Below are 10,527 nucleotides of genomic sequence, written 5' to 3' on the forward strand. Positions count from 1 at the left end.
TAAATACACCATATGCTGCCCAAAAATTATTCCTGCCTCCACTATATGGACTCAAAATTTGCCTGCAAGGGAATTAGAATTTCTAGCATCTACGTCTATTCAGCTTTAAAGTTGTTTCAACCGAATAGGAACATTCCAGCCGGTAACTCCATAAACTTGGACATACTTTCTTAAACCACTCCACTACTTATCAGCCTGACTCGTCCTCGTTCGAATTTTGCTACCATTAGTCATGCAAATTATGACCGATAAGAATTAAATTTCCTGTTCCCTTATTTTTCTCGCAAATATCAGTTCCTAAATATTGGGTAGGCTCAGTTTTCTGAAAGCAAGTATTCCACCTTAATGTGAAAATGTTGGTGGTGTGGTGACAGTAAAGGTTACGCACGTTTTAATCTTCCACCTCTAATTGACTCCCCATCTATTTCCTAATGTTCTCTTGGGCTTTTCCCACCCACGATAGAAAGCTTGACCACGTTTTTCGAACAGGTATACCTCGTGATTCCTCCATTAGTCCGAGCGGTGATTCATGTAATCTGCCTAATAAAGGGACGGGCTACAGTGTGTTTGGTACACCACCAATGAAGATATTGTGGAAGAAGTCCGTTGAAATATTTTTTATAATATTGTTTTGCTCGAGAGTCGTAACATGGAAAAATTAATTCTTTTATGTATAGATTCGACGGTAAGCTCTTTAATTTGATCTTAATCACACGCTATGCTGATGTGGTGTGATGCTTGGATTATTTAATTAATGTTGTGTGTACCGAGCAAGGATGAAACGGTTTGATTCGTAGATTCATCAGAAAGGAAATAGTTTCAAGAGTCGTAGGTACTGTGAAAGAATTAGTTTCACAAAATTTAACTAATAATATCAATCTTCTTGATGAAATCAAATCGAAAAACACAATTTAATTCCTCTGTTAATGCATAGCATGCTTACGTAAATACTGAATGTATATGAGTGACTAACTTTTATTTGCATTTCTAATAAACTCAACGTATACTATTGAATTTCTTTTTTTTTTGGAGATCATACAGAGTTAAATGAAAGCAGATCGACTTTTTGTGTTGTTTTTATCGAAAGACTATTTTTAAAAACTCAGCCTCGATGCCTATGAAATAACAACAAAAACAATGTTAATCCGATACGGAATTAAGGGGCCCCGTTGTGTGAATTCTGAATGTGCAGCTAAAATTTATTTACACGTCTGTAATGATTGTATAGGTAAATATAACTATTATAAGGTATTATAAAGCTAGCTTAGTTTAGGTTAACTAAAAATTTGATTGAAGTCAAAGAGAATTCGAAATATTTAATAATCGCTAGGGATAATCCAGGGTCATTATTCCCATCAAATATTTATCATAGGATTGATTTGGATCAGTTCTCCGTGCGACCTTTGTTCCTAACATTATTTTACATTCTTTATGGTTACTTGCACATACATTTTCCGTCATCCGATTCCCAAATTACTGGAGAATCCGGTCATTCATCCACCAACAGTCGTCCACTTTTGATTGGCTGCAGCGCATCTAGAAGGTAAGTCGACTCATAATATTACAGACCTCATTGTAGCCCAAATGTCTTTTTTACTTCCATTGAATTGGAAATTTTTAGTTCAATATGGTAAAGGGAATTCCCTTAAGGATCACCCTTAAAAACCGATTTTAAATTGTAATTAGCGAATCGTTTTTCATTACGCTCACTGTTATTTTCCTGTATATTTTCGGAAATTTTTTTCGACGTACATTAAATAGCAAATGCCACATGTCAGCTCGATTTTAAATTGTAATTAGCGAATCGTTTTTCATTACGCTCACTGTTATTTTCCTGTATATTTTCGGAAATTTTTTTCGACATACACTAAATAGCAAATGCCACATGTCAGCACAATCAACGATGGTAAATAATCATGAAGTTGGAGAAAAATTGTCAAATTATAGCATATTAGCTTACGCTCGATAAGTCCCATACTCGTCCTTTCCAAACGTAGCCAATTTAATCAACGAAGAAATTTTTTTATTTAAACCGTTTTGGTCTTTAAATATTGCCCAAAAAGTGGTTGCTACTAACCTTTTCAATAATCAGTTTTCATTCCTCCTCGAAAGTTATCGTTACAGAATGACTAACACTACTACCGAGTGTTGAGCGAATGGAAAGAAGTAGCAAAGGACTGTAAACCGATTCCGTTGTATTATTTAGTGAGTGTTTTATTACTGAAAAACTTTTCGCATTATAACAAAAGTTTTCTCTCGTCTCACAAAAAAAGCCTTCTCCGCGCTTAGGGACACCTCCAATGAAGGATGGACATTTTCAAATAAACTCCAAAAATGTCACAATATTAGCTTCAGCGAATCCATTAGCCATGAGTCCATATGCATATATTTGTAGTAGTTGAGGATACATTGGTATCTTAATCGATCGGAAAATAAGGGATCCGGGATCGAATCCCTGGGCAGACTTATGATTCATCCACTTCGAAGCAACAGTAGTTTTAGAGGACGACCGAAATCTGAGGTAATTTTGGCCATCAGAGATAGGTGGGTATTTATTAGTGGTAGGATGAAAAGGGAATGAGTAAAGGGTGGAAAGAAACCAGGCGCCAACATTAGCCTTAGCTTAAAGAAAGACGCCAAAGGGTCTACAATTTAACGCCCCTTCCGACGGACGGCGTACTCCACCTGAAGTACTCTCCTCATGGCACTCAAATAGGATACTATGATAGCTCTGTAAATTCTGCCAACTCTGGGTTTTGAATCCAGGTCCTTGAAGTGGGAAGCCAACCCGAGGCCACCGCACTGACCCATTCCCCTCCTTTTTGAGATTTCTTGAATTCATGGAAGATATTATTTACTTCGACACTGAAGATTCCTTCACCAGAATGCGTCGCTAATACTGCCCGGTGGAAACTCACTAATCATTACGTGATGTCTTCCCGCCATCTAATAGCTGCCATACACATGCGATACACCGCTATTGCCTTTCGTATTAGTATACGCCGGACGTCCCTTGACCCTCGTCGAGTTTCTTCACTGAGGCGCCGTGTCACGTTTCGACCGCCTTTGAGATGAGCTCCGTTGCCGGCGACAACGTCAAGCGACGCGCCACCCCTTCTTCGACCGCCCCACTCGCACTGCCCTCACCCCCGGTCGATTTCCCATTCCTACCCGTCCCAGTTCACGATCTCTGAGCGCGGAGAGATGTATGGGACGGGGATGAACGATTGACGGGCGTGAAAACATAATGGAGACGGACAAGTGGAACGGTGGGAGACGAAGTCAATGAGAAGAGACGAGGAAGGAATAGTCCATCGTATCTCGAAATAGCACGCCCTTACAACCCTCGACCTCTCTCTCTGTCTCTCTGCTGTGCCGGTGGTATAGACAAGTAAGGCGAGAGTGAGGTGATCTTTTGCTTACTGTAGCACTTGTTGTCATTGCGAGAGAAATCATATCAACGGGGTCAGTTATTGATTGAAGCTTAGGTTGATCTGGTTCGGAATATTAATCAGGGTGAGAAAGGGACCAACGAAGAACGATGTGTGGACAAAAACTCAACGCTGGGATGATACCGTACCGCGTTAGATGAATTCTCCCGATGTTGTTCGATCAGGAAATTTGGAATGCTGGCGTAAAATCTTTCATAGCCTGGAGAATTGAATCTGGACCATTAACTATGAGTATTGGGGTCCGTGTAGGTCCTCCTATTATTAGTTTACTTGAAAATTGTTAGAAAGTAGGCACAAAAGTGAGTACATTCGCAAATTCTCAGTTGGGACTTAAAATGCCGATTGAGAGATATAGCTTTTGAAATTCCAAACAATTTTCTGCCAGATCGAAAGAAAACGAGATGTAGCTTGAATGCATGTCTGATGCGTACATGGCTCATATGTGTCAGTTTCCTAATTGTTGTTTGCGTTCTAGTAATTAAAAGAGGCACCATATCATCTTGGAAATAATTGCGATATGAATTTTTTCTCAGACAATAAACACGAACAGGGAATTAAAAAGAACCAGCAGTTAGACGCGATAAAAAAGAATTATTTGATGCTAATGAGCTATTGCATCGGAACTGATGATTACTGCTAGATATCCATGTGTTATATTTTCCTAAAAATGGAAAATTCTGACTTAATCTTCTCATTGTCATTTACAAAATACAGCGGGGTTCGTTAGTTTTTTATTGCAAGTAAGCTTGGTGCAATAATTTTAGGAATTCGAGTGAGGCAAACATTTGACCAGCTGTCAACAACCTGACAGTTCAAATAAAATGTCATCAATGTATTCCCTTCGACACAACTTTTTTCCAGGGGCTAAATAGTCTGGTCACGTGAAAGAATCTAACGCCCTTTTCACTCCGGGCATCGGCATGCATGTTTAACAATACTATTAGCCTATTATACACACTCCCAAACTCCGTTACGCGACGTTTCCTTTCCTCTTCATTTCCCTTGTCGTCAGGCGTGAAGGCCTTGGCCTTTACTCTTCAATCCTACACATCCCCAACCAAAAACCGATTAGGTGACTAAAGCTTCTTCGTGCCTTCGCATGCATCAATCCTGTCTATAATTTAACATTCCCGTTACAGCTTTTTATTTTATTACGACAAACTTTATTTATTCAACATAGTATTAAATAATTTTGTTATTTTTGATGCATAATAAAGTTTGAATGGTGGCTTAAAATCCCTCAGCCGGATTGCGCGCTATGCTACTACGCTATGTATATAACAATAATGCGACTATTAGTACGATATTCACTTTTGCGGATTTATATATTATATAAGAAGTCATAGTCATACCAACGAGGAAATGCCTCCCTTTCTCTCTAATACGATATATACCATCATTTACACTTCATTTTCCTATTGCGTTGTGATATATTCCTTAGACTTTCGAATGAGCATAATTTTTTTTAAATCTCTTAATAATGATTGCGGTTTTGTTCATCAAGATTGTAATCAATCTAGAACAACATTGCCAAAGGTAACCCATCCATCTGTGATAGGTTTTGGATGTTCATGAACCGCTTGGACCTACGTATTTCGTGTCAGGTGGGCTTCTTCTCATTTGTCCTATAAGCAATACTTCCCTCTCGGTTCTTCTTACTTTCCACCTGTCATCACGATCGTTCTACAAGCGTTTTATTTTCCTTCCTCTTCCTCACTTCTCGAGTATCCTGCTCTCCATTAGGATATTTTTTAGCATTCATTAGCATTTCACTACTTCTCAATATCCCATTCATTGCTTTTCCTGACTCACTAAAAATTTCTCCCTACAACTTACCAAATCCATACCGAAATGACATTCCCCATTCTTCCCAATAGCCACACATCAAAAGCTTCTTAATTCACGCTTTTCCTCTCGTCTCAAAGACCAGATTTTGAATTCATTCAATGGATCCGATAACCCCTCTTTTTGCTAATTCTTCTTCCTCCAACGCAATTCTCCTCCGTGTTTCATTTAGTACGTCCATTTTCGACCATAATACTGCCCAAAAACCTAAGTTATTCCTTATTATCATATTCCATCCTCTCCGTTTAGTCCTTTTTTTAATGTTTAAGTAATGCCATTCGACTTATACCCCTCCCCTCCCCTTCTGATGCCGACTGGCCTGTTCTCGCATATCATCCATCCCAAGGACAAATTTCTCGATTCCGCAAACTTCGAAGATTATACGATTGGCATCGCCCAAAGAGGTTTTTCAATCGCGTGACCCTTGGGTCACGCCGTTCTCCCGACCGCGCCGACGGTGCTCAGCATGCTCATTTCTCCGACGATTTCTTTATCATTTAATTTTTTTCGCACTTCTTTCTAGACACAATTCCAGTCCACGTCCCCTTTAACTCGCGAGTGGACAGACGGTGGTGTTCAGTCGTCCCTGGCCTCTTTAAGTAGATGGCATGCTCTTATTTTTAAGTGGAAGAGGGAGGAGGGAGGCGAGTTCCGCCGCGGATTATAATCGGTGAACGTCCTCTGGACCTCGAGTGCGAGGCGGATGCGAGCGACAATGAAAGATAACGGAGATGAGCTTGGTCTCATGCATACGCCGATCGCTGGTTGACTTGGATACTATATTTCTTTCAAATGCCTGCGGTGTCGGGAGCATTTAAATTTTCTCTCAGACTCTTGATCCCTATCCATTGATCCCTTCCTTGAGTTGGACGGAAATCTTCTCTCAGCGTTCTAACCGCTATTCAGCTCATCCGAGCGCTGAACTGTATCATTTCCGTGTCCAAGTGTCTCTGCCATCGCCGACATCGTGAAGAAGATATGCAGATAATTTATGATAAATGCCCTCCCCTTCTTGCGACTTTAATGCTCTACATTATCATCATGCGTTTCCGGAATATCTGAAAACAATTCCCGGAAAACAAGTAACCAGAATCATTTTTGAATATCCTCAGCCTGATAATCTTAGTAATTCACTTCAGTATCAATATGTTCAAGGTAATAGTCGTTCTCTTCTTAATGAATTGCAACTAGAACCTCTTCTCGCTACGGTAATTTACAAGCCATGACCTATCATGTTATGTTCAATTACGTCCGACCCAACAGTATACGGATTTAAAATATTTATTCTTTTATTTCGGTTTTATTTTGATAAATAATTATCGTCTCTATGAACCATTCACCATGGTGTACAATATTTTTAATCTTTCCCATTGTCTTTGATGTCCACCATACTGACAAGTAAATATTAACTATTTATAAAAATAAATAGATTTAAGATAATTGCTTTAAATGTTGATTAATGTTACCCCTACCTATTTTTTTTACTTTGGTGAAATCCTCTCCACTGGCTTCCTCATATATTCGTGTTTTGAACATTGAGTAACAAACGTAAGCATCACTTCTCACATCAGAAAATATTTTTTGATTTGGACTCCCGATTAAAGCCCTCCATAGCTAACCCACTGGAAACAATTTCTTTTAGGAATACAAAAATTTTCAATAAATTGTGGTAAAAATATTTAAGACCGCTACAAGAGGCATGAGAGGATTTAGCGAGTTATTTTGACGACATAGATTAAATCATTAAATCTTCTAGAGAATATATGAAAAATTTAAGTCCGATAAATATATTTGATGCATGGCTCAGATGGCATTACCTATGAATTTTGCCCTCGTGTACACCCAGCCTGCCTCACTTTTCTATCATTGAGTTAGGAGAGGAAGCGAATATGTGTCCATTGAAAAAAAATTAGGCGAGGAAGCATCTATTGAAGAATATTCTTTATTGAAAACATTCGTGCTACATAAGTGCGTACACATTTGTGCGAGGGCAAGATAATTAATCTGGGTAAGCCCAAGAGCATCAAGTTCTTCAGTCTCCAAATGTTCCACCTTCTTTTGGAAAATAACCCACAATATCAGTTTAAGTGGAGAGAGCGAATCAAGAAATATTCAGCATTGAGGTCATTGATTCACTTTTTTTACCAATAAATTGAAACGAGAAAGATAAAGCCACCCCATTCAACAAAAATTATTTCATTTAGCATGTTTAAATTAATGACAGATTGAAGTCCGGACATGGACCGAGTATTTGGTTCGCACTTGGGCTCCAGGCTCTGATCCGGGTGGTGCCTATGGAAACGATCAGTAAAGCTGCGCAAGCAAAATTTTGCAAGGCGCCGTATTTGTATTTGGAGATCTATGAGGTTCCAAAGAATGTATGGCAGTTACCATCAATACGTGATTGTTGCCTCCATCTAGCTTTGTATTCAATCTTGACTGGATTCAAATGCATGCGTTAGGAGTGAACGCGCGTGAACATGACGTTAAATTAGCCTCCTCGTGATGACTTTCGTAAAGTCAAGTCCCACGACGGGGATACTGTTCCGCATGGCTATAGTTGATGGAACTTACTTGTGCATCGTTGTCCCTAGAATAATTTCAAACAGCATGAAGTATTGCCCTACATTGCATCAAGTAACTAACATAAGTGACTTAATTTTGACAGTGATTATCCTAACAACTATTATGTATGCATAGATAGTTATTAATGATTAATATAAAACCAAGCTTTTATTGGTAGATTAATTTTGAATATGAATAGTAAATTTTTTAAATGTTTACTCAGCTAATACTTATATTAATTGAAATTAAAAGAACTGTCTTCATTTGAATTTTCAATCCAAGTCAATAAGAAAATTAGTTTTGAATGAATTCTCACTTCATCAGCCCAAGTTTTTTTTCTTTTTTTCCTCACTCCTCTTAGTTGTTTGGCTTGTTTGGCGGTACGTATTCATCTTTTTTTTCCAACAATTTTCTTTAGCTCGACTTAATATTTTTTGCCCCTTATTTGGTGAATACTCAGATAACGTGGTATCCATAAGTTTCTATGGGAATACTGGTCACTTGTTAATTTCAATGTTAATTACCGCAGTTCCTCTTCCTAGGTGATACTTATTTTGTTACATATGATGTTCGATATGATCTTTTTCGATTGTCTTCATGCACATAACTCAGGGTTGTTTTTCTCATTCATGTCACTATGAAATATGCATTCATTCATAAAAATTAATGCTGAGTTTATTTACGCGTACAGTTTAAAGATTCATTGCCTCATAGAAAATAAGCGTAGAAGTTTTCCCCAATTTGTCCCCTCTCGATTTCATTGGTTTAAAGAAAGTTTCTTCAAATTTCTCACGTTCCTTTGCTAATGTTGATTGTGGATTTATTTTTCATTCATTTATTTATATGGCTTGACTTTATCCTTCCTTGAACTGATCAATTCATATGGTAATAATTTACCCTATAAAATGATTGCTTGTGTGTCCTCAATACTAATGTAGTCATCAAATATGATATCCATTATTGAAATAGAAAGAAAGACTCGTACTTTTCCACAGATTTTATTATACGGCACGACGCGTTTCACCGACTTGCGGCATCATCAGGTACAAATTTGCAAAACAGACAGAGCAAGCATATATACCCTCAGGACAGAGTGGGGGCGGGGAGGGTTGGAAGGATTTGAGGGGGGTGGGGGCTCGCAGGTGCGTTGATGGATTGTTTTGACCATTTCCAGGCTAATTTCTCGGAGAGGAGTGGGGAGGGGTATGGGAATAATTGCTCATTACAAAGTGTCGTGTTGGGGTTCACCAAGTGCCTTCTAATCTCTAATTGCTCGAGAGCGTCCATTTTTAATCCTTTTGGGAGTGTGTGTAATATCTCTGGGACAAAGTCACTGCTGTGGTTCAATTCTAGTAAATGCTTGGCGAAGAGAGAGTTGTTATTCTGATTTTTGTGACACCTAGCGTGTTCCTTGACTCGTAACTTTATATTCCTGCCGGTCTGACCGACATAAACGCTGTTGCAATCCTCGCATTTCAGTTTATAAATGCCTGATTTGAGAAGGCTATCCTGGGTGTCTTTTCCATTGGCTAGAAGTTTGGAGAGGGTTATGGGTGGGTAGAAGGCTGCTTTGAGTGAGGTGGGTAGGCAGTTGGAAATCCTATATGAAAGATCTCCCAGAAACGGGATCGAGCACCACTTAAAATCTTTAGATACTGCGGGCTGAGATACGAAAATGCTTTTTATGGCCAGTGCTTTTTGTTTTTTCCGTAGTAAGGTGTCAACTAGTTTGGGGTTGAAACCATTGTTGGTAGCTATATTAGTGATATTCACGAGTTCAATTTTGAAGTTTTTGGGGGAAAGGGGGATGTGTAGGAGGCGGTGGATCATGGAGTGGAGGGCTGCGTGTTTGTGAGAAAAGTGGTGTGCGGAATCATTAGAAATTATATGGTCTGTATATGTGGGTTTCCTATAAATTGCAAATTCGTGTCTATTATCCCTAATTGTGATTGTCAAGTCGAGGAAGTTGATGGTGCCGTTGACGTCTTTTTCCATGGAGAAGGAGATATTCCGATGAAGATTGTTTAGGAAATTAAGGAAGGAGTCTAACTGCCGTTTGGTTCCGGTCCATAGGCATAGTATATCGTCCACGTAACGAAACCAATAGCCCACGTTTTTGTTATGCTGATTGTCAGCATTAAAAAGATGTTCTTCTACAGAATTGAGGAAGACTTCGGCTAGGAAGGGGGACAGTGGGGAACCCATAGCTAACCCATCCGTTTGGCTGTAAAGGGTGTGGTTGAAACTAAAATAATTCTGGTTAACTGTCATTTTGATGAGGGGGACCAATTCGTCTGAGATATTTTGGGCAATGGTGGAATCCTTGAGTAGTTCTTCCACCCTAAGCAAAGTTTCCGATATTGGTACGCAAGTAAATAAATTGCTAATGTCTACATCTACATCTACTTAATACCCCGCAAGCCGCCGCAAGGGCGTGTGGCGGGGGGTGCTAGGACACCACCCGTAATTTAGAAAAGAAAAAGAAAAAAAAACCGCATGCAATAACCACAAAATCATATATAAAAAAAACATGGCATACATTCATGCATGAACACTTACACCCCACACACATGCAAACACAATAAAACTACCAACTAACATACACATGCACCTGAAAGTATACCTAAAAGCTTTGCAGTGTTTAACTTTGCTCCGACTTGTAAAT

Source organism: Hetaerina americana, unplaced genomic scaffold (genome assembly GCF_022747635.1).
Source record: "Hetaerina americana unplaced genomic scaffold, ioHetAmer1.1.p SCAF_2, whole genome shotgun sequence".
NCBI lineage: Eukaryota > Metazoa > Arthropoda > Insecta > Odonata > Calopterygidae > Hetaerina > Hetaerina americana.